Genomic DNA, 23,666 nt, shown 5'->3' with positions numbered 1-23,666 from the left:
AATGTGTCAAGTTGAGCCCTTATCAGGTTTCTGCTGCTACAGCAGGTTTTTGGCAGATAGCGAGGTTTAAGTGTGCATTTATCTGCGAGTGTGCACGCGAATCTGTGGTGCAGCCACAGCTAACATATTTTATTACACTTGCAATTTCCTATTAGTCGCCATCTCGCCTCTGCCATGAAAAGTAAACACTATCTGTCTGCGTATTACTGTGTGCCACTTCGGTAGTGAATACATATCAAAGTGTATATGCAGTGCATTTATTTAGTGTATATATGTTTGTGTTCATTGCAGAGGTAAGCACCTAATTACATGAAGTTATTTAACTCGTTTAGCCTTTGGTTTAAATGTTTTTGTCCCCACCTATTTCATATATTACATTTAATTTAGATTTTCTCACAATTTTAAAATGTAAAAACTGAGAACTAGAACTTGCACATAACTCAAATGTTGCTTAAATTCTCTGCTGATGGGTGTGTGCAGAAGAAATTTGCCTTGTTCCAGGACACTGACACCACTTACACTACTGATAGACACAGTGTGGTTATTTTATGATGCATTCATGTTCTACTGATGTCACGCCAAAAAAATTGACTTGCCAAGGTGTTTCAGGTAGTTGAAAAATAAATAAACTGCAAAAATATATATGTATATATACATGCCTTTTCCTATCTTAACATTTGGCTTCCCACCTGCCCCTCTTTTTGGCCGCGAATACTGCACTTAATATTTTTAAGTGAGCAGTTATCATCACAGAAACAGCAGTTCTTCATATTCGTGCTTTGCTTGGTTTTGCTTTTGCTCTGTGTGAGGTAGGAAAATTCTTTCCCCAGTGTTTTTTTCACTTCACGTCTTTCTTTCATCCGTGCAGATTGAAGCAAAGAGTTTAGCTGTGCAGACATATGAAGACCTAATTAATGACATTAGTCTATAAGGTTTGAGAGAGTTCTCTCAATATCCATTTCTGTGTGGATGTGTGTGGCTAAAAGAAAAAAAAATGAAGTGTGCAATCAGAGCATTAACTTGCTTTTGCTAAATTAACTTCTTAAGCAAGATAAGCATGAATTAAATATCTGCTATGCTCTTGCACCCACATCTCTCCTCACACGTGCTTCCTCCGCCTGTCTTCATTGTGCGCTTTATATTTCTTTGCCCTGTGCTCTCACGCTCTTCGACAGCTTCTCTACACCTGTCTCTTCTTCGCCACTCCGCTCACTGTCATGTTTAGGGACACTGATGCAATGAAACATCTAGTGCGGGTTAAAAAATGGATGCTATTTTCTATTCCGTCCTCTCGTTCCTGTCTGGCAGTAATTATGGCTGTCTAATTGGGTCTATGGAGGCTCAGAGGGAAAATGTGTGTGTGTGTGCACTTGTGTGTGGTGTGAGAGAGAAACTCTAACATAGTTTCCTGCTTATGTATGTAGAAGGGGTTCCGCGTGACTGGAGCTGAATTTAAAGTGATGCTGCCTCACGACCACAAAGAGGGTTTGTTTAAAATCAAGGAGTGTCTTATATCAACATATGCATACTGAGTATGAGATCCGATGAGCAGACAATGAATAATAATTAGCGGACTTTGCTGGGAGCTCATCCTAATTGCCTGGTAAACATTTTGAGTCTTTTATAGTGAAAGGCTGTATTTTAATAGCACAGATGAAACACAGTCATTTAAGTGTGTTTATGCCCGGCTTGTTTGATTCCACTGGTAGCATTGATTCATCCAGTTTCACTTCTTTACTTGCCAGTTATTTACACGTTTTTATGTGTTTTTATGGGCTAACAGGTAGGTAAGCAGTTTGATGTACAAGCACGACAAATATGAAAAAGGAAAATGTTTTACTCAACCTTGTTAAAAATGTGTAAGTCATTTTCATGGTAAGGCAAAGACATGCAGTAGATTTATGTACTCCACAAGCTACTTTCAGTCACTGCTGTAAACATGCTCCCAGTTTCTTTAAAGGCACAGTATGAGTGTTTTGTTCTCATTGGCATCACGACTGAGTAGACCCAGTTGGACAGTCTGTGTTATTGTCTGTGGCATTAAAGAATCATCTGCTTTCTGCTTCAAGTCACAAGCCGGCTCATAGACGGAGACACGGCAGCTTGTGATGGCAGTCATTAGTTTATTTTGAAAAAATAGACGTAATCGCAAAACAAAACAACATATGTCATCTGTGGTGTGAAAGGTATCAGTGATATTAAGGCTGGACACTCCCTTTGCATCACACAGCTGCACATCTCCACGCACACGGGTCTCTCTGGATTGGGATCTGGAGACTCTGGAGGCCATTTAAGTACAGTGAACTCACTGTGATGTTCAGCTCAAAGCAGTTTGGCCATTCTCCTCAGATTTTTGGCATCAATAAGACATTTTCACCCAGGGAGCTGCTGCTCACTGGTATTTCTCTGTAAACCTCAGAGATGGTTATGTGGGAAAATCCCAGTAGATCAGCAGTTTCTGAAACACCCAGACAAGCACATCTGACACTAACAACATCCATGTCTAGATGTCTAACTGATTTGAGTTGCGGCCATGTGATTGGGTGATAGACATTACAGGCTGTTGAACAGGTATACTTAATAAAGTGAATATGTGGGGTTGCGTTGTCAGTAAAACACAAAGGATGAAACAAACCAAAATCCACACCTGGGCCCTAAACACAAAGGTTAGACCACTCGATGTAGAAGCCTGCACAGGTGGGCCCAAATCTGCCTAATAACTAGAGGTGGGAATCACCAGAGACACCATATATCGACACAGTTAATTTCTTTGTATTGATTTTTTCTCCTCCCTTCTAATCATGTTCCCTACAGACTCCTGCAGAAGGACATCTTTACAGGGTGCAGAGAGAAGGAAGGAGCTGGAACAGATGGGTTCCCATCTTTCTTTATCAGAAATTAATCAGAAGAGAGCGTCAGTGTTCCATAAATATAAAACATGTGATGAGTGGGCGAACTTTATATTAAAAAATAAGGTGATATTGTGTAACAGACTAAAAGTTAATATATTAATACATTATTTATCATCTGCCCTGGTTCATTTTCTTCCTTTTTGTACTGTATTTGTTACAGTTTTGTCAAGTCTGACCCGCTGATTTCGTCTGCAGTTAACTGTTATTGGTGTACACTACCAGTGAGAAAGTTTGGAGACACCTTCTCATTTAATGTTTTTTCTTTATTTTCCTGACTATTTACATTGTAGATTCTCACTAAAGGCATCAAAACTATGGAAGAACACACGTGGAATAACGCAGTAAATAAACAGTGTGAAATAACTCAAAACATATTTTGTATTTTAGATTCTTCAAAATAGCCACCCTTTGCTTTGTTTACTGCTTTGGACACCCTTGGCATTCTCTCAATGAGCTTTATGAGGTCGTCACCTGAAATGGTTTTCCGACAGTCTTGGAGGAGTTCCCAGAGATGCTGAGCACCTGTTGGCCCTTTTACTTTCATTCTGCGGTCTATCTCATCCCAAACCATCTCGATTGGGTTTAGGTCAGGTGACTGTGGAGGCTACGCCATCTGGTGCAGCACTCCATCACTCTCCTTCTTGGTCAAATAGCCCTTACACAGCCTGGAGGTATGTTTGGGGTCATTGTCCTGTTGGAAAATAAATGAATAATAGAAATAAATGAATAAAATCCCAAATAAACGAACTAAACGCAAACCGGATGGGATGGCTTGTCAGGACGCTGTGGTAGCCGTGCTGGTTCAGTGTGCCTTCAGTTTTGAAAAAATACTCAACAGTGTCACCAGCAAAGCATCTCCACACATCACACCTCCTCTTCCATGTTTCATGGTGGGAACCACGCATGTAGAGACCATCCATTCACCTTTTCTGCAGCGCACGAAGACAGGGGTGGACCAAAGATTTCAAATTTGGACTCGTCAGACCACAGCACAGATTTCCACTGGTCTAATGTCCATTTCTTGTGTTTCTTGGCCCAAACAAATCTCCTCTGCTTGTTGCTTTTCCTTAGTCGTTGTTTCCTAGCAGCTATTTGACCATAAAGGCCTGATTCGCGCAGTCTCCTCTGAAAAGTTGATGTAGAGATGTGTCTGGTAGTGGAACTCTGTGCGGCATTTATCTGGGCTCTAATCTGAGGTGGCTACTTTGAGAAATGTAAATTGTATTGCTATGTAATTGCATATATCATTCTTATATTTGAAGTCTTTAGTATGTATTTACAATGTAGAAAGTTGTAAAAATAAAGATAAACCATTAAATGAGAAGGTGTGTCCAAACTTTTGGTAGTATGTATGGTAAAAGATTGCCTTCAGTGCATTTGGCTAGGTAAGATACTGAAAAAGGTGCATTAACCCAAATCGCAAACTACAGCACATTTCCTAAACCTGACCAATTAGTTTTGTTACCATTCCTGCTTTCACCTAACAGCCTAAATGGTAAAGATGATGATGTAATAACTGCAAAAACTTGAGAAAACTGTTTTCTTAAGGTACAAATCGATTTTTCTCACGTACCAGAACCTTTTTGTTTTTTAAGTTGTTGTTATGAAAAGAGGGGAATAAACAAGCATTACCTAATCTCTTTTTTTGACATATTGCAAATGAAGTGAGAGAGAGAGGAGGGGAAAACCATGCGTGGGTGGTTTGGTGAAGGAAGAGCTTGTTCTGATAGTGTTTGCGTGCACACACAAACACACACCGGCATGCACAGTCACACATTTACACTCTCTCTCTCCCAGAGTGGTAGACTAAACCTTGCCCATAGGCCTCCATAAAGCCAAAGGCCTGGTACCAAAACCAACCGTCTGTGACACTAGTCTGGAGAGAAGGTCACTCTTTACAGACGCACAAATGCACCCACACAGGCACACACACACAATCATATGTGAGAAGGTCTCTTTGCGCCTACGGCTTTTAATTCTCTCCTTCTGTCATGCCTGACTGGCACCACCGAGGTGAATGCACAAACACACATGCAAACTTTCAGAGATGCCAGCATCGAGCCTTCTCTTGCTGGACGCTTCACTCAGTTAGTAGTGGATTGGATGATGGTCACACAGATTAGCTTTAGTACAGATGCGCAAACGCACCCAGCAGGCTGATACAAGCATGTGCTCACACAGAGTTTGACGCTGCCCTGCAACATTGCCGTTTTCTGCCTCACTTCTTAGTCTGCGTTGTATTGAGTCTTCAACCTTCAGGCGAACTGAATCCTATCAGCTCTTAGTGTCTTCATTCTGTGTTTTATTGTTCCCCCAGACACTGCAGTTAAGCTTTAGAGGGGTAAGTAGATTGAGTGATAAACTTTAACTTCTGTCTTTGTTAGAAACCATCTGAGTCTGATATGAACCTTTATGACACAATAGAGAGGGGAAAGGATTGAAATAAAATAAAAAAAGGTCATCGGTCTATGTCCAGCCTTCTTTAGTGAGCCACTCCATTTTAAAGGGCTCGCTTTTACATATAAGGTTCTTGTTCATAAAACCTTAATGCATGCGTTTCCTATTTTACAACTTTTCCTATAGTTTGATTGCTTATCACAGCACTGGTCTCACCAATAGCTGCTAAATCATCTGAATCAGTGACAATAACAGAAATCTGACTGGATAAGAAATGAGCTGCCAGCCAATCAAATGCTTTAGCCACTCTGGCCAGTTTGTTTCAACCAGCAGGGTTCACTGTTCACTTTTGATTTCATTTCCAAGCAAGTTTAATTATTCAGGTATTTTTTGATCTGTTGTTTAATGCACCAGACAAACTGTCAATGTTATTGCAGCTAACGTTAGATAGCGTGGTGCTATCAATGCTGTAAATGCCAGCCTAAATTGTAAAAATGAGACCTGAGCTGTAATAAATAACAATTATCCTGAATATTAGGGGGTAATTGCTAGCATAATCGCTTGCTAAGATACATACAGTATCCTGTGGAAGGGCTTGGACTATACTAATCAAGAATGATGGGACTTGCTCTCACACTGGCGATTGCTTTCATTCTGGATTCCTGAACGCAGAGGGTAAATCAGCCAAGTCCATATTTCTGATGCTCAGATGGGAGTCTGCATCAGTTTTAGCATTCTTTCTGATGGTAAAAGTCATGTGTGCTTTGTATAGGATTTGTCTGCATATAATATTTATATTCCCCTCATGTGCTGTAGCTATATTAGATATTTCTCCCTCATTTCACTTTCTTCATGTTTGCGTTGGCTTTTTAACCAAACTGCTTCGTCTCACACTCACCAGCTTACATCCTCCTTTAAGCTGTTTTTCCTCCGCTCGTGTTTTTTCCTCTTTCGTTTGCATTACCATCCACTTTCTCTGTTTGTGTCCACATAACGGACGATGTTGGCTTGTTGTCCTCTCAGAGCTGAGTCTGTATTTATAGGAGGCTTTTTGGCAGCGAACAACAACATCACCCGGAGCAGATGAGCCTTGAAATTCATTTTGGCAAAACAAGAAATAAAAGGCTTTTTTTTTCTCTCTTCTTCTTCTTCGTCTTCATTTTCTCCTCCTCTGTTCTCATCTGTACTTCGCACTTCAACTGCGTCTGTCTCCCTTCACTTGTCTTGAGTTTCGTGTTTTGTCAAATGAGAGTTCCCGCTCCCATGGATCCAAACTTTTTTTTTCCATTTGCTGCATTTGTTTCCATGAGAATGACAGTGACATCCTGTTGTGTTTCTCTGAAATAGAAGAAGAGGGTAATATTTAGGTAGGATGATGGAAATGGAAGGAACATAGGGAAATGATAAAATCAGATGATGGGTAAATTGCTGTGATTTGAATTAAGGTGATATATGTCTGTGTAGGTCTTCTGTCATCCAGGTCACGGTAGCCTTAAGTGCTTGAGCTGAAGGTCACTTTTAAAGAGGCTTCACCTCCCACCTGAGAGGCTTCTTCAGTTTTACCTCACAAAGATTTCACACCTCGGCTCTTGCGACCCTACCAACTCACGTGATGACAGGGTGAGTTAGCAACTCTCGGAACCATGTTCAAGGTGACAGCCCTTCTAGCCGTTAAATACCTGGGATTCCCCATCAGCTTTAAGAACTGAGGAGGCTTCTCAGATGAGAGGCAAATGTCTTAAGATCCTAGAAGTCTAGCTGTCTTTAACTCAAGCACTTGAGACTTTAGGTGGTTTATATGTTTTGCACTAAAATCTCAACCTAGCTTCACTGAGGTGTACCAGTCAATGTGCTAGAGTGCGAAAATCAAGTGCAGAAGTTGGTGTAGAGAAATGAGCGTCGGTTCATATAGAAAAGGGACACTTTGGCACTTCTTATGTGAAGCCTCCCAGAGCTCTGCCTTTTGTGAGGGAGAGCTCTGGGAGGCTTGTGTATATCTTCAAAGAGTTCCAGTGCACAAATGAGTCACACACATGCACATAAAAATGTACTGTACACACACTTGAGCATATCAAAGGCCCGGGCAGTGTTGCCAGCTAACACGTGGGCAGTCTCTCTAAGCCGCTGGAGTGTCGATTAGACCTCTGAATCAAGACATAACAGCTGCCTGCGCTAGATGAGAGAAAAGTGCAAAAGATGCTAAACGAATGGCTGCGATAAATGGATGAAGAGTCAGTTCTTTGTAAGAGTTGTCGGTCACGTTATAATTTTATGTAATGTTCCATCTGAAAACATACAGTTAGTGTAATGCTACAGAGTGCTGATCTCTGCAAATAATTTATAAGCCTTCCGTTTTGGCTTGTTGAATTTCTTTAAAAAGTGATGCTTGCTTGAATCGAGGTTACTACAGGTTTTGATGAATTCATCTTTTCTAACAGATTACACACTGCTATCCATGTAAACATGGATTATTATTAATAAGTAATCTGATTTAGCTTTTTATTTATACCTAGCCAACCTTTTTTTTTTTTTTTTTTTTTTACATTTTTCTAGGACCAGTTGAATAGTTCTGTTTATAAAGAACTACTGGCTACTTCCTCTTAAGAAAGAGTGCCTGGATTGAAAACTATTCAGCTAAAATTGCTGATACATAAATTTTTACTCCTAAACCTGATGCCACACCTCAGCAAATCAGCTCCATTTGGATACTTTGGCAAAGTATAGAGGCAGGATAAATGTAAAATGAGATCAGTGGCAGACATTTTCCAGGGTCCTTGTAGCCTGCCTTAAACAGTCAACTTCAAAAGTGACACATCCTGCCACAATGAGCTCTCAGAATGCATCAGTTGTCCCTCCTACCACAGCATCCATGCATGGACTGCATATACAGACTCTGGACTCAAGGCAGCATTTAGAGAAGGCTTTCAGCAAAACAGACAGTGAGGGGAAAAAGTGAAGGTGGAGGAGAGGCAGAGAATCAAATGAGAAAGACCTTTCTGAGTGATGCAGCTAAATGCTGGAAAACTCACCGTCAAGGACCAGGTGAGTCAAACACAGGAACTGAGGAACACATATTCCACCTGTTTACATCGTTGTAACTTGCACCCATCTTCAGTGTTTGCAAGTGTAAATTTTTGTTGATATATCTGATTAATGTCTTAATATAAATGTATAAATTAAAGGCTAATTGTTTGAATATGTTTTGAAGCTTCTGTTCCTGGTTAATATCATTTTTTTGCAGGTGCATCCATTGCCATACACCTTGAAAAGTTAATAATCCAATAGGGGACTTGTTCAAATAAACATATTGAACACATTAATGGTACCTGGCATGTGAACACATGCAAATGTGGCCGCGGATGGAGCATGGAGTCCTTGCTTTGCAGTAATGTCAACGTTTTATTCTGCTGACTGCATTGTCATTCCTTCCACTCGGGACTGTATTCGGAGAATTATCAAACAGAAGTCGGTTGCAGTTGAGCGCGCTTGCGCTTTGAACTCTATCCACGCTGTGTTGTTCTCCCGGGCTGTGCAAATTTATCATCACCTTAAAGGTAACCTTTCAAAATGTCACATCGATAAACATAATAGATTTATATATCTTTGTAGCACTACACTCTAATATCTCTGTAGCACATCACGCTGTATTATGGTAATAACTGGAGACCTAAGAGTTTAAAGCCTTGTGACCTGCACTGTTTTCAAACTGTAATTTAAGAACACAAAGTCTGATTTTGATTGGTGTGTTAGGCTGTGCATGCTCTTTGTGGATGTGTGTGTGTGCATGTTAGCATTTGTATGCTTTTGTGGAAATTGCATTTGATTTCATTGCTTGTGCTTTGAGTGTATGCACACACAGAAACCAGATGACTAGATATGGTGTGCCGTAAAGGGGTGTCTCTGAAGTTCATGCAAGCAAGTGGAAGAAAGAACACAATTCTTCTTATTTTTTCTTTTGTGTCAGGTTGTGATACGTGTGCTTGCCTGTATCTGGTGTGTGTGTGTGGATATTTGCGCACCCGCTGCTAGGTTTGAAGTAAAGCTGTTCATTTCGCAGGGGTCACGTGTTTTGACCTCTACACTGCTAATCACCTGCAGAGAGGGAAAGCCAGAAAATGAGATGGAGGAAGTAGCAGGGAGGAGGAAGATTTAAAGAGAGATATCAAGAGAAAAGAACAGGATGAGAGGACTTCAGGTTGCACTCAGAGGTGGACAGTAAGTACTAAGAGCCGAAGGAGAAAGTGTGGGTGAAAGAGGGTTTGTAAGAATTTCATTTGGATGAAGTGGATGCTAGTAACGAACAAAAGAGAAGAAAGATGGAAGGAGAAGAGGATAGAACATGCTGAACTGATGAACAAGAGGTGGACACAGAGAGTTCAATTAAAGATGAGGAAGAAGAGAAGAAGAAATGTAGGAAGCAAAGGACTGAAGGAGAGAAACTGAGAAGGAGATGAAGAGGAATAAACCTTAGCTGTCAAGATCTCATCAGAGGAAAGTATAGCCTCAGGGTTTCACCACCTCCTACTAGGATTAATCACAAGTACACACACACACACACACACACACACACACACACACACACACACACACACACACACACACACACACACACACACACACACACACACACAAAAATCAGCTATATCCAGCCAATAAGCCTACAGATCCCATTTAATGTGTTAGCAGATAACCCATTTCACTTCCCATGCACTTGTACATTTTGTGTGTGCGTGTCTTGGTGTGTGTTGTATTAACTGACTGATAGACCGAGCTGGTCTACCAACATTTGACTGGAGGTGCATATAAATTCTTAATCCAATCCTAGTGGCAGCAAAACTTTCTCTAGCAGCAAGCTGAAAAAAACTAAATGTTGGGGCAGATACTGTGCGCTCCAGGCTTTTAATCAGCTCAGTTATGGCTCTGGTGATGCTCAGCGCAAGGAGAGACCCTACTCATTAATTTAAGGTAGGCACTGGATATCCCTTTCCCATCAGCCAGTCTGCTGAGATGAAACCTGACAAAACACAGTATCTCCATTCTCTCCAAGACCGATTAGCAAAGTTTGCTGTGTCCACGTCACAGCTGACAGAGAAGGTCTGCTGCCACACTTTGCCAGTATGAGTCCATCTGGTGTGTAAGCCTGGCTTTTCCCCCATCCTACTAACATTTATGCAGTGAGGCTGTTTTTCTCGAGCAGTGTTGCTCTTCAGAAGCTGAAATTACTGACTTTTTCTTAACACCAACACACTAAAAATAGTTTAGCTCATTTTTATAAGAGACTGCAGCAAATAATAAAGCAAAGGCTGGGAATTGGTTTAGGGAGCCTAACTTGAGTCCACTGCTACACTTTTATTTCTGTAATTGTATTCCTAAGTCTTTGTGGTGTACTGTTTCCTTCAGGGCTCTTGTCATGCTTTTGCTGCATAGCACGCAGAGGCACTCTGCTCAGCTGACAACTACGCAGCAGCTTGGTGCCACTGTTGCTGTTTCTGCCCATGGATTTCCAAAAGCCTTTTTTCACATTCCATCCACCTGTTTGACTTTCTGCTTCCTACTCTTTGCTGAGCTGAGTTTGATGTTCGCTTGTGTGCGACAATGAGGTCATGTCGTTGGCAGGAAACGTTACAATTTCATAATCATCATATTCAGAAAAACTGTTTGGCTGATAAACGGTGATAATTTTCATCTCCAATACTATGGGTCTGAAAAGAGATTCTGTAGTGTAGTTTCTAACACTTTTGTCCAACAATTGCTGGGAGAGTTGCATCACATCTGATGGAAAATCACTGACAAATCAAATTGAGGTCGATACGCTCCGGTGGCGCCTTTTAAATAAGGAAACTTGTAAATAAGGACCCTCTATATTTTAGCATTTATGTTTGTGTCATTCCAAACATTTGTTGCCAACATGGTAGTTATAGAGCACCCTCTGGTGGAGAAACTAGGCAATATCAACATTTGTAATATCGTTGAAGGGTGTTTCTCTCATGTCTTGTTTTCTTTTAAGGCAAGTCTTAAGATTTGAAAACCCATTTTGGCAAAAAACCAAAACATTTGTTTAAAAAAAGCATATTTCTAGCATGTGTGCAAAAACTTTCGTAACATATAGTATGAAATACTTTAAACAATACCTTGCCCACACTTGACAGACGTGGTTTAAGTGTCTCTGACAAGACAAATTAGTCCAAAGTCCACCCTTGAACAGGCCACTGCATGGGAAATGTGTATGTACTTGCTGTGGTTTTGTCTGTTTCCTGACACACCACATTACTTGGTACAAAAATGGGATTTATTCAACATGGCACGAGCACAGAGGGTAAGGAGAGGTGGTCAACCTGACAAGGAAATGGAGACTTTGCCCCGGACCACAACAAAAGACACTGTGATATTACACATCAATCACACTCTGAGGACCAGTGTGTGGAGATCAAGGATTTTTTTTTAACCCTGCTATGGTGTCCTCTGGATTGCACAAATATCAATTTCTGCTGTTGGTACACTTACAGTGTTATCCTTTCTGATGCCATCCTCTTCAATTTATTGCTCACTCCTGTACATTTTTTTTTCACTAATCTGTCTCTCTGTTCCTTTAACATCTCTTTCATCTTTGCTTTTTTTTTGTTACCACCACATATTCTCTGTCTCTTTGATTGTGCGTGCACGTGTTTGAGCATTACTGAGTGCCGCTTCTGCTCAAATGTACTAAATGTACTACAAGCTGAAAGAGAGCATCTGTACCTCGGCAAAAGGCGAAGTAGCTACACTGTGCGTGAGTCGTATTGTCACGAGAGACTTTGAAGTTATAAATAATGTCTCTTTTTTTGATTTTTTTTTACATGTAGTTTACTTTTAATCACTCAGCTGTACCAGTTAGAGTGTGTGTGTGTGTGTCTGTGTACCAGGGTTAAAAAAAAGAAGAAGAAGAAAAAGCTATTTTTATGCCATATTCCACAACCTAAAAATATAAGTGGAAGGTTTTAAGCAGGCCTGTCTGACTATATTTGTCCCTCAGAAGAGATCTAGGTGTCTTTCCCCAGTATAAAGTAATGTGTTTGTGAGTGAAGCATAGAACAGATTCTGATGGTAAATCCCTGTGTGTCTTGAAAGGAAGGATCTGTCAACTGTCAGCCTCTGATTTGTGCTTTGAAGTTAAATGACCTTTTTGACTAATGTGGTCTGGTTTAATGAAAATTCCTCCTGTCCATCATAGACTTAGTGTCTGCGCACTGTCCTAAAATATACAATAGCTCCCCTTGATCTTTTTGTTTGCCTATATTTCTGCTCGAAACAGTTTGCTCTGTCTCTCTTCAGCTGTCAGTTTTGATTAAATTATTCTTGGCTTCCATTCTCACAGTATATTTTTTGTTAATTTAATTTTGCCTGTCTTTCAACTTTCCCCTCTCGTACGAGTTCTGATTTTACTTTTTGAAAAGTTTCTTGTTTGTAGTTGTGATGCATGTTAACCACAGACTCTGAATTTCTCATAGAGTAAAAGCCTAAAAACTAGATGCATTACTCCACCACACCATGTAGCTCAAAAATCCAGCAAAAACGAAGAGGAGAACCAGTCTTATACACCGATCAGACATTACATTATATTGTGTTGGTCCCCCTTTTACTGCCAAAACACCCCTGACCCATCGAGGCATGGACTCCACAAGATGCCTGAAGGTGTGTTGTGGTATCTGTACCAAGATGTTGAGGCCTCCATGGATCGGACTTGCTTGTCTAGCACATACCACAGATGCTCGATTGACTTGAGATCTGGGGAATTTGGAGGTCAACTCAAAACCTCAAACTTGTTGTTGTGCCCCTCAAACCATTTCTGAACCATTTTTGCTTTTTGGCAGGGATTAAAGGGGCCAGCAGGAAATACCATTTCCATGAAAGTCTATGGCCCCTTCAACAATCAACAATCATGTGGCATGTATCAAAGTAACATCCACTTAGATGGAAAGACCCAAGGTTTCGTATTGAGCTGAAAATGAACATGATTGTCCCGTACTTCAGCTAGAATGGAAAAAGACACAAAGCTGGATTTATTCTGTGTCTTTACGCTTTCAGCTGCTTCTTCTTCTCTCATTCTCTCCCCCTCCCTCTCCTGTTGCTACTTCAATCTTGAAACTGATCAATGATCAGCTGATTGGCTTTTCTGTCGCAAGTCCCGTCTCGCTTGTTTGTTTATCGCCCACTTTGTGCCAAAAAGAGGAAACCAGCGGATGTCGCGTTAAACAACAGCAGCACGTTTAAGCTTGATCAGCTGTTGTTAGAATGTATTTAATATTAATTTCTAGTGTCAGCTGATGTTTGCTGGAGCCACAGCTGTAAAAGTTGCTGGTCATGATATCGGTTTGGATATGTGGTGAGAGGGAAACCTAACCCATTTTTGTCCCAGTCCAGCCCTGGGCATGACACGCAGTGAGTTAATCTGAGAAGGTACATTAAAAAATAAATGGCCGGGCCAGCGTTGCACATCGCAAATTAGCTGCATAGACACATTAGTTGTGCTGCTTCTTAATGACCATATCTTAGGTAACAACCCCAACTACCAGATTCAATTTGTAATTGGCTACCGGTGAGAGGGACGTTGCTAGCTGGCAGTTTTTTCAAGCGATGTTGAAATTTCCACATTCCAACACTTCAAATGCTTCAGGAGCTGTCCGCTCAGCACAGCATCAGCACCACGGAAATACACGGATACATCTGTAGACTCGAGACAGAATTCACAATGTGTTTTCGGGACTTTCAGGTGTATGGACCAATGTTTTCTTTTCTGATCAAACCAGAAAGCTTTAATGAGCAGTTGGATTTGTCTCGCATTAACTGACTGGAGACAGAGGACATCGAAATGTAGCCGATTGAACTGAAAAGCTCGACTCTGTGGGGGTCAAAGTTTGCAGAACTATGAATGCATCTGGAATCCATAGCTGTGCGTGATTATGGAGCTTGCATTTTCACCTGCTGAACATCAGTACCTTACTGTCTTCAGAACATTGCAGAGGCCTTATTGACAGTATTTGGCTCGACATATCTGTGTGAGCAGATTTTCTCTCACATGAGTGTCCTCAGGTAGCCGTCTGAATGCTGGACACTCGGAGACCTGTGTCTCTGAGTGGGAGACCAGAGATCACATTAACATGTGTATCTCTGTATTAACGGTTATCGGTGGCCGCCATTAGTTCCTTCCATGTACCTTCAAGCATACAAACACGGCCGTCCATTGTAGTAAGCGACTCATCGATAACATCTAGACGCTGTTCGGATGACTGGATATCTGCCTGGACTGCTTAGACAGAGTTGACTCAATTGTGTCAAGGCGGCTCTCCATTGAAGTTTTTAGGCTAGCGATAGCCGCTAATATGGCTACTGCTTTCTGGCAGTGTGTTGCGTCTTTTTTAGGCGGCATGTTGTCCGGTCTTTTTCATAGTCGATGCAGAGCAGTAGTGCTGTTGACTAGTTAAGTAAAGAAGCAGGGTGTCGCGTTAATTGTTGGAAAATAGGAGGAAAAGTGCGGAGCTAAGAAGAGTGTGTCCTACTCCATCAGTGTACACGAGCGCCCCCCCCACAGTATTGATATTTTAATTTTAGTTTTTGTAACATATTAGATATTAGGGTTCTTAATATTGACTTCTTCACTTGGGTCACCAGTCTTTGTTTATATCCGCTTTCTGTGAGTGTGTCTGTGAGTCTACATAAATGCTTTGAGTGCATATGTGTGTGAAAAGCAGAGAGTAAGTGTGCGGGAGATTGGGAAAGCTGTTCTTAAGGTTTGTGTGCACCTGTGTGTAGAGGCCACTCAATTAGCTTGGGCCTGCATCAGATATGAGACTGGAGTTCTGCCCTGAAAGGACCTCTCAGGTATCACATAGATGCCAACACACATCCCATCACCCTTTCATTTACACACTTGTACATCGACACATATACACATCTTGCAGCAGAGCTACCAGGTCCTGGGGCTTGGTTAATTGAAGAGAGCTCATTGATTTGCTGGTTATCTGAGACAGAAAGTGCTTAGAAATCTATAGCCTCTGGCCAAAGGGAGATGGTGATGGCGTGCCTTTGTGTGTGTGTGTGTGTGCGTGCGTGTGTGTGTGTTTGTGTGTGCATATATACAGACCCTGGACAGAAAGCAGCAAGGCAGAAGCGATCTATGTGTGTGTTCATGTGTGAATTTTGCCATTTCCACTGTTGCCTTTTTGTGAGTTACAAAAACATAGGAGCCTCTGTGTTTGTGTACCACTCGTATCAGCCCTGCTGATAACAAGCACCTTTGCCAACTTCAGAAAGTTTCGGTGTGTGCGAAGATATATGAAAAAAACCCCAACAACTTCAAAACCCTGTCAGATTTTACTGTTGCCTCTCAACCACATTCGCTGTACGCAGACGTCTGCATTTTTGGTGCAGAATTCAAGTCCAAAACAGGTCTGAAGTATTTGTCAGCCCATTTCCACCTGAAACTTGCAAATGAAAAATGCTATATTGCAATGATGTGGCTGGAATCCAAAGACCATCTGGCAAAATGTAAATCAGAAAATGGATCAGTGACTGACTCCGCTCTCTTAACATAATTCCATTTAGTTAAATGCCGAAATGGGAACTGATTGAGTTTGGCCAGTAGAGAAAATAGCAATTACAATTTTGGGAAATTTTGAGATCACCATTAATCAACACTAAAGTGACTTTCCTTGAATTGTGAATATGATGAAACATGAACAAATTAGTGAACTAAAGGGAGGAAAGGGAGTAAGTTTGGGCTTTTAGAAACAAGCAAAAGCCTCTGGTGCTGTAAAGGAAAGGTGTACACCTGATTTATAACCGAGAACAAAGGAAGACTTTCACTGTGAAATACCTCGATTATTACCTCGATTATCTTTTTCATAAATGTTGGAACTGGGAAAGATTGTTCCGGTACAGAGTGGACCGGAAATACACACTGAATTCAGAATAATAGACTTTATTTTTCCCATTGCACTCACGGGCTAGTGATCATTCCTGTGATAACAAGAGCCATGCACTGAACTGTTGATCTGATACCAGGATTAAACTCCTAGTTGGAAACAAAATTGTAAGGAAAAAAAAAGATTTGCCAGCCCCAGTGTGCAGGGCACCCTTGCGATTATATAAAACTGTATCAGTGTAAAATGAAACTTTAATTTTACTAATATGGTCTAAAACTGAGAAATAGTCACAGAGAAATAGTCATTTTTCAGACTGTCCTGACAATAGTGAAACAGAACTAGATGTCTTAACATTCCTGAAACTTGCTCAGTGACACTTCAGCAGGCCATTTCAGTGCTCTGATTTAAGTCATAATGTACCATAGTGTTTAGATAATCCTATTTTTATTCCCAAGGGAAGTAGAATTTAGTCTGATGTCCTGGGACAGAGTCTCAGTGGAGCGGTACCTGGTCCTTTGGGAACCAACTGCAAGTAGGTCTGTGCTCAATTTTTAATTCTGTTTCATTATTGCTATTGAGAGCTTTGACACATTTGCTTAAAATCAGTCTCCATCTTTTTCCGTAGTGTCTCAATAATAGCTCGTTAGCAGTCATGTATGGATTTTCTCTCTCTCTCTCTCTCCCTGCATTGTGTGAGTCTGTCCACTTTTTTTCTTATTCTTTTTTTCCCACTTTCCTCTGAAGAAAACATCATATATAAAAGAGAGCTGCTGGAGGGAACTTCCTCCTTCCTGTTTGGTGACACCATGAAAACATTCACACACACACAGATGCACACACATACCCCCAAGAGCTCTGCAGCAGATAAAAGAGCATCTCTGTCTAAGTATCTAGAAGCATGTGTGTGTGTGCCTGTGGATGGGTGTTGCTCTACTGATGGGAACAAGGGATGGGAGGGAATGTATTGGGGGGGGTGATGAGAAGCATCTCTCTGTAGATTAGGACAGATTGTTTTTCCAATAAAAAAAAAGGAGAACTTTATCTTCTTTCTCTCTGTTTTTTGTCCCTGTGAGAGAAATAGGCTTTCAGGGTCAGCTGTGGGAGAGGGACCGCAGGGTATGTGGATGTGAAAGTAAAGCCTCTTTCATATGCATATTAAAAAGGAGACCAAAGTCGCTACTTTTTTCCCAATTTGAACCCTACACTTTTTAAAAAATTAAACGTATTGACAATGCCGAAGTTGAAAACGGGGTTTTGCATTTTCTTTCTTTCTTTTGCCTTTCTTTCTTTCATTTCTACGTCTGCCGCTATCATAGCAATTCCATACGGGACCCTTCCAACAGTGTGCTAGAGGTCGTACATGTGTGTGCATGTTCAGTATGCAGGATGTGATCGACATCGTAAATCCATGCCGTGTCTCTCTGTGGATCTGACTTACAAACTGACCTGAATACAGAAGCTCACACAGTGTGCACCAGAAGCGATTGTGATATGTCAGTAAAATAATTCAAAATGGTACAGCTTCTTAAAAACAGCATTAATACTACTACAGTGGTCACTGAAATAAAGAGGTAACAAGAAATCGGTGATTGTTGAATTGAAATTAGGTGCAGCTGAGATTTCCAATTAAGTCTAACTCTTGTCTATGTACAAGAGCTGTGAGACTTTCAGCACAACTATAAAGGATACAGGAGGAACAGTGATCAATAATAAAATGCATTTGGCTGCCATTGCTGCATCTCTGTAACGAGGACCTACAGAGCAGCTCACCCAATCACAGCTGCTGTGGCTGTCAGGAAAATGCCTCATGAATAAGTACAGGCTAGCGAGATATCTGCACAAGCTTTGGAGAAGGCTAACTTTCCAGCATGATAATGATATAGAGCACACTGCAAAAATCACACAAAGGTTTCTAACAAAATGACTCAGACCCGGTTTGTTGCCTGACTTGAATCTGATAGCACACCTCTGGGGTATGCTAATAAGCCAGGTCAAGCAATAAACTCCCAGCAGCAGTGAGCAGCTAGAGTCTCAGAAGACTGTACAAGTGGTGGCCTGAATGGCTTTGATTACTTACTCATCCCTGCGCTTTCCATTTGTGCAGTAGGTCAGGAAACATGACCCAAACCTAAAACTGAGCTCCTAGCTTTAATCAATGCACTGATCAGTAATGTGTGTCAAGCTGAAAACACTGCTGCTGCAGTGTGTCAAATGCTGCTACGAGCACCGCTATGAAGCGTTGCACTGCAGCATGAAAACTGGAAGAACACACTTGGCACAGGACCTAGAAATGCCTTGGGTAGTTTGTGTGTTGCAGTTGTTATTTTTTACTTGGTAGGCTACCACATATCTGTTGTGTCTAACTCCACAAGGCAAAAAAATCACTATATATAGCGATATATCCTATTCATATAGTCTCACTAGCAGACTGTCAAGTCTACAGGCTGCTAGGGAATATCCTCTTTTTTTGGCCCTCGCCTTTGTAATGATGGTATTGTACGGTGTAGAGCTTGGCATATTCCTTGACTTGAATAATAAGTCTTTCCTCATCCTCCATTGTTACACTTACATGATAAGCAGTGATGGCATGAGGTGCAGGAGAGGGAGAGAGTGGGATGGGTTAACGTCTCTATAAGCCCTGTGTTAGGGTTGTAGACAGAAATTAATAGAGGGACTGTTTTGACAGTGGCCATTCATCAATAGTATATTTTGGCTTTTATGGAGACAGATATATATATCGAAATCGGCAAATAAATGTTTCCGAAATGCACACAAAGCGTTAAACAAGCACTAGTTGTGTAAATCAACTTGCACGCTACCCAGAGGGAGTAGTACTGCGGCTGCAGGTGCACAGGGCGCTGGGGAGGTGGAGCAAGGGATTATAAAGGATCCATTATACTTGTTATCAGTGGATCACATCAGCTCCTCTCATCACCTTGAGAAGTAGCTCTCTCAAGGTTTTATACAGATAATCTTGTCGAGATTCCCCTCAGAGGAAATGAAAATTTCCTTGGCACAGGAGCCAGAGAGTAACGCCTATACATGTAAAGCAGTGCTTTCAAGGGAAGGTGATCCCACCATGTTAAAAAAGATCGACCATTACTGAAAGAAACTGAAAGATTGTAAAAAGAAAGTCTTAGTTTTAATATTTAAAAAAAAAAAAAGCTACTAAATACATAGAAGCACATTCAGTGAGCAACCAAAGACAGAACTGAGACTGAGAGAGTTTGGAGGACGTAAGAGGAACTGTGTCTCTAGATTATAGTAAACAGCAGGGGTTTCCTTTGCTCGGTATCTTCAAAGTTAGCTTTCTCACTTTTGTCAGTTTGATCATGCAAATTTATACTGAGAGCAGAGTAAACAGCAGCACCTTCTAGGTCGGCTTGTGCGGCTCAGTACATGGGCTGACTGTAGTCCTCTAAAAGTATAAGTGTACCGAAGTCAGTCACAATTTCCTTATGCCTGTTTTTTATTAGAATTTTTCTTAAGCAGGGTGGCTAAATGCTTTGCTTCTAATGTAAACTACAGGCAGTGATTCTATTTACATCTTCACCAACTGTAAGTGGGGATAACTTTCCAACTGGGCAGCCTTTCATCTTTGTTCTCTCAAAGAAAATTCTCTTAGATAAAGCAAATGTATGACAGGCATTCATTTCTCACTAAACCACTCCTTGAGCAAATGCTTTTCGCTACTAGCTCAGTAACAAACACAGGAAGATGTCAAAATTCCCAAACATCAACACTTTCTAAAGCTAAAGCTGTCAGGTTAATAGGTGAGGGGATTTTTTTTTGTTTTCTCCCCTTTGGCCAGCTTTCAAGGATTTAGTACTCTCACTTCTTCACATTCATATTTTATCACTCTCCATCAAATATGAATGTAGTTTTGAGACATTACTATGTCCACAAGAAGACCCAATACTATTTTAATGCCAAATCAGTGTCAGAATACAGCGCGTGCTCCCTCCTCAGGCCATGTATGTAGAATCAGCTGACATTTGTTCAGGACCTGTAGGCGTCACATTCTAATGGACTGGCTACCTCTTTAGCACCAACATGCTGGTTTGGTTGATTTAAATAGAGTCTGTTAACGTCTACAATCCCAATGAGTCAAGGCCAAAAATGTTGGTTTATCACTGTTGTGGCCTACATAACTATGGCAACCAAGGAAATGGCAGCAAAGCTTGTTGCCCATTTTATTTTTGAGGGGTCTATTTTAAGCAAAACTGTGTGATTTTGTCATATGCCATCTCACCTACATCCTAATGCAGACTTTCTTTGATCCCTCATAGAGTCCAAGTTATTGCAAGTCAGATGAATAGGGAAGTCAGTAGTGAAGTCTCTCATATATCCCCTGGCAACTCTCCTCATACAATGAAAGACCTTTTTAATATAATTTTGGACCTCTATTCAATTACCTTTAATCAAGTAAACCGCAGTGACAGCAGAGTTGCTTCTAATGCAGTGCCAGTGCATGTGAGGGGTAGTTACCATTGATTTCAGTGTCTCACCACTGCACCACTGAAGCTACTATCTGTTTATAGATAAAATATTTTCTCACTTTATGCTGCTGGCTTTAATTAAATTGTTTTATTAGATGCCCACTGACAACCTTGTGCCAACAATTTCTGTAATATCATCCTAGTTGGTGGAGACACAATCGCAGACTGTATGCCAGTTTTTCAGTTCGAGCCCGTTGTTATTCATATCTGTACATATGAAACATGTTTCTACATTGTTTTTGCTTCATCCAGTATGCAATTAGATCTGTTTTTATGATCATACTGCTGCCAACTCTTTGCCAGCTTTCCTGTGCCAATACATCAGTGCCAATGTTTTGCAGCTCCCTTCCCATGCCATATTTGTGAACATCTTTATTGTTTTTTTTCCTTCTTTATATTATATTATTTTACCATATATATAGTTAGGAAGGTTTGTTGGATGCTTACATACCCAAAACTGGCAGCAGTGTAAGAACTCTGTGCCAGGCTAATGGTGCCAGTCATTTGTCTATGATCTTTCTGTGGACTCATGAAAGACTTTATTTTCCTTTTTTCACTGCACATGAAAAATTTCCCCAAAGATTATGCAATCTCCCTTGCGCCAGTATAGTGTTTCTAATGTTTTTGGTTTCTCTTTACAAACTTTGTAATGTTCTTAAGAGGGCTTAATTTTGTCATGCATACCATCTTTTTTCCTTTTTTAATTTTAAGAGTGCTCCTACCACCCCTTCCTATTTTAAACATGCTTTGAGCATGCTTACCCTCTGTGTAAGTGAGGGAACTCCAGAAGAATGGTTGTAGAACGACATTCTAATATTAGACAAAGACAACCTGAGTAACTATGAAATATAGGTTTAAAATGTTGACATCATTTGTTAAGGTAAAAAAAAAGTTATCCAAACCTACCTGGCCCAGCGCAAAATAGTATAGCGCTAATAATGTTAAATAAAATTAAATTTTACGCCTGATCGCTCCCAGACGTTTTGAATCAAATAGAATCTGTCTTAAAATTGTGAAGTGGAAGCTAAAAGATCTCAACACATCCTGTCAGAATCCAAAGAAACTCAAGAACAAATGAGAAACAAAATCATTGACATTTATCAGCTTGAAAAGAGTTACAAAGTCATTTCTAAGGGTTTTAGACTCCAGTGAGCCACAGTGACAGCTATTATCCACAAATGGCAAAAACTTGGAGCAGTGGTGAACGTTCCCAGGAGTGCCTGGCCAATGAAGAAAACTCCAGGAGTGCATAAGGAGGTCACAAAAGAACCTCAATCAACATCTAAAGAACTGCAGGCATCTTTTGTCTCAGTTAAGGTTAGAATTCATGATTCAACAATAAGAAGGAGACTGGGAAAAAATGACATCCATGGGAGAGTTTCAAGACAGAAACTACTGCTGACCAAAATGAACACAAAGATTTGTCTCAGATTTACCAAAAAAACCCATCTTGATGTTCCCCTAGACTTTTGGGAAAATATTCTGTGGACTAATGAGACAGAACTTAAACTGTTTAAAAGGTTTGAGTCCTGTCAAATCTGGTGTAACACTAATAGCATTTCACAAAAAGAACATCTTCCCAACAGTCAGTCATGGTGGTAGTAGGAGGAACCATTAATATCCAGCGATCAGTTCATGTCCTGAACTACGCTTGGGTTATAAAGCAGGACAAAGATCTGAAACACAACAGCAAATCCACCACTGAATGGCTTAAAAAGATCAAATGATTTTGGAGTAGCCTAGTCAAAGTCCAGACTTAAATCCAAAAGATACTTTGGCATAACCTTATACAGACCATTTGTGCTTGAAGACCCTCCAGTGTGGCTGAATTAAACCAATTTTACAAACACATGTTTGCAGTTCTTGCTGCTGAGGGTGGCACAACCAGTAATTAAGTTTAGAAGGCAATTAGGTGTTCAGGTAGGGTCAGATGGGTTTGGTTAGCTTTTTCCTCTTGATATAATAAATGAAGTCATCATTAAAAACGCATTAAAGTTTTGTATTTGCTTGGGTTATCTTTGTCTGTTATGCAAAAATAAAAACAAAAATCACCAAGGGGGAAAATACTTTTTTCATGGCATTGAATAACTAAGGTCAGATAGAACTTGCACACTCAGTGACTAGTTTTGACCCTTTTTTCAGTGGTAGGCAGTATAGAGACTCAGTATTGTACACCAGGACAAAGTTTGCACAAAAAAATAAAGATTTTCCAAAAACAAAATGTCAGGCTGATGAAATAAAGGTCCACTCACTATTTGAAACTAACGGGGTTAGACAGGTTGGATATGGACTCTATAGGGCTTTAATCTCTAGACTTTAATATATCATACAAACATTTAATGTATTCTGACCATTAGAAATAGATTCTAACAGGAAAAAACTTCTGGGAGCCAGAAACTGAAACCGAAAGAACAGCAAATTATTCAAGTTAAACAATGAGCCACATTTATCCTCATGTAAGTCTCTCTACTGTCTTCCTCCACATCTCATCCACTCAGGAGTGCTATAGTTTTGACTTGTTGAACTTTTTCCATTCTTAATGTCACCCTCATTAATTTTCCTCATTGTTTTCACCGCTTCTCAGCCGCCAACCAGGCTTTTTCACCAGGTAATTAAGACTACTCTCTGGTGAAGCTCAAGTGCTCTGCTGTGGAGGGCCATCTGCAGAGCTTGTGAAGAATTTTTTTTACTTGCATATGGTTGCACATTATTAATCTTTATGATTAAGATTACCCATGCTTAGCTACTTGCTTAATCTCTGCTTTATGGTTAATTTGAAGTTTTTAATTACCTTGGGCCTCAGTCACACAGATCAAAAGACCAGTTGGTGATGGCTAGCACAGGATGAATTTGTATTTCCTTATTAGATGCTTTGGGTTTACTGGCTGTGGCTGGGTGAAGTCGGATGCAAAGAGGCTTCTGCACCAAATACCTCCTTCTGATTGCTTTGGTTGCTA

At 40.6% G+C, this 23,666-nt stretch overlaps 1 protein-coding gene across 4 annotated transcripts in view; it reads left to right on the top strand.

Annotated features, from left to right (window-relative positions):
* The window catches only part of grm8a (glutamate receptor, metabotropic 8a), a 296,830-nt gene that overhangs the window by 45,741 nt on the left and 227,423 nt on the right, over positions 1-23,666 (top strand). The window lies entirely within an intron of this gene.

Source organism: Mchenga conophoros, linkage group LG17, assembly GCF_057382185.1.
Source record: "Mchenga conophoros isolate Kocher_MC1m ecotype Shallow Benthic linkage group LG17, M_conophoros_male_GT1.1, whole genome shotgun sequence".
Classification (NCBI taxonomy): Eukaryota; Metazoa; Chordata; class Actinopteri; order Cichliformes; family Cichlidae; genus Mchenga; species Mchenga conophoros.
The sequence above is the reverse complement of the archived record's forward strand: the minus strand, read 5'-3'. Positions and strand labels throughout refer to the sequence as shown.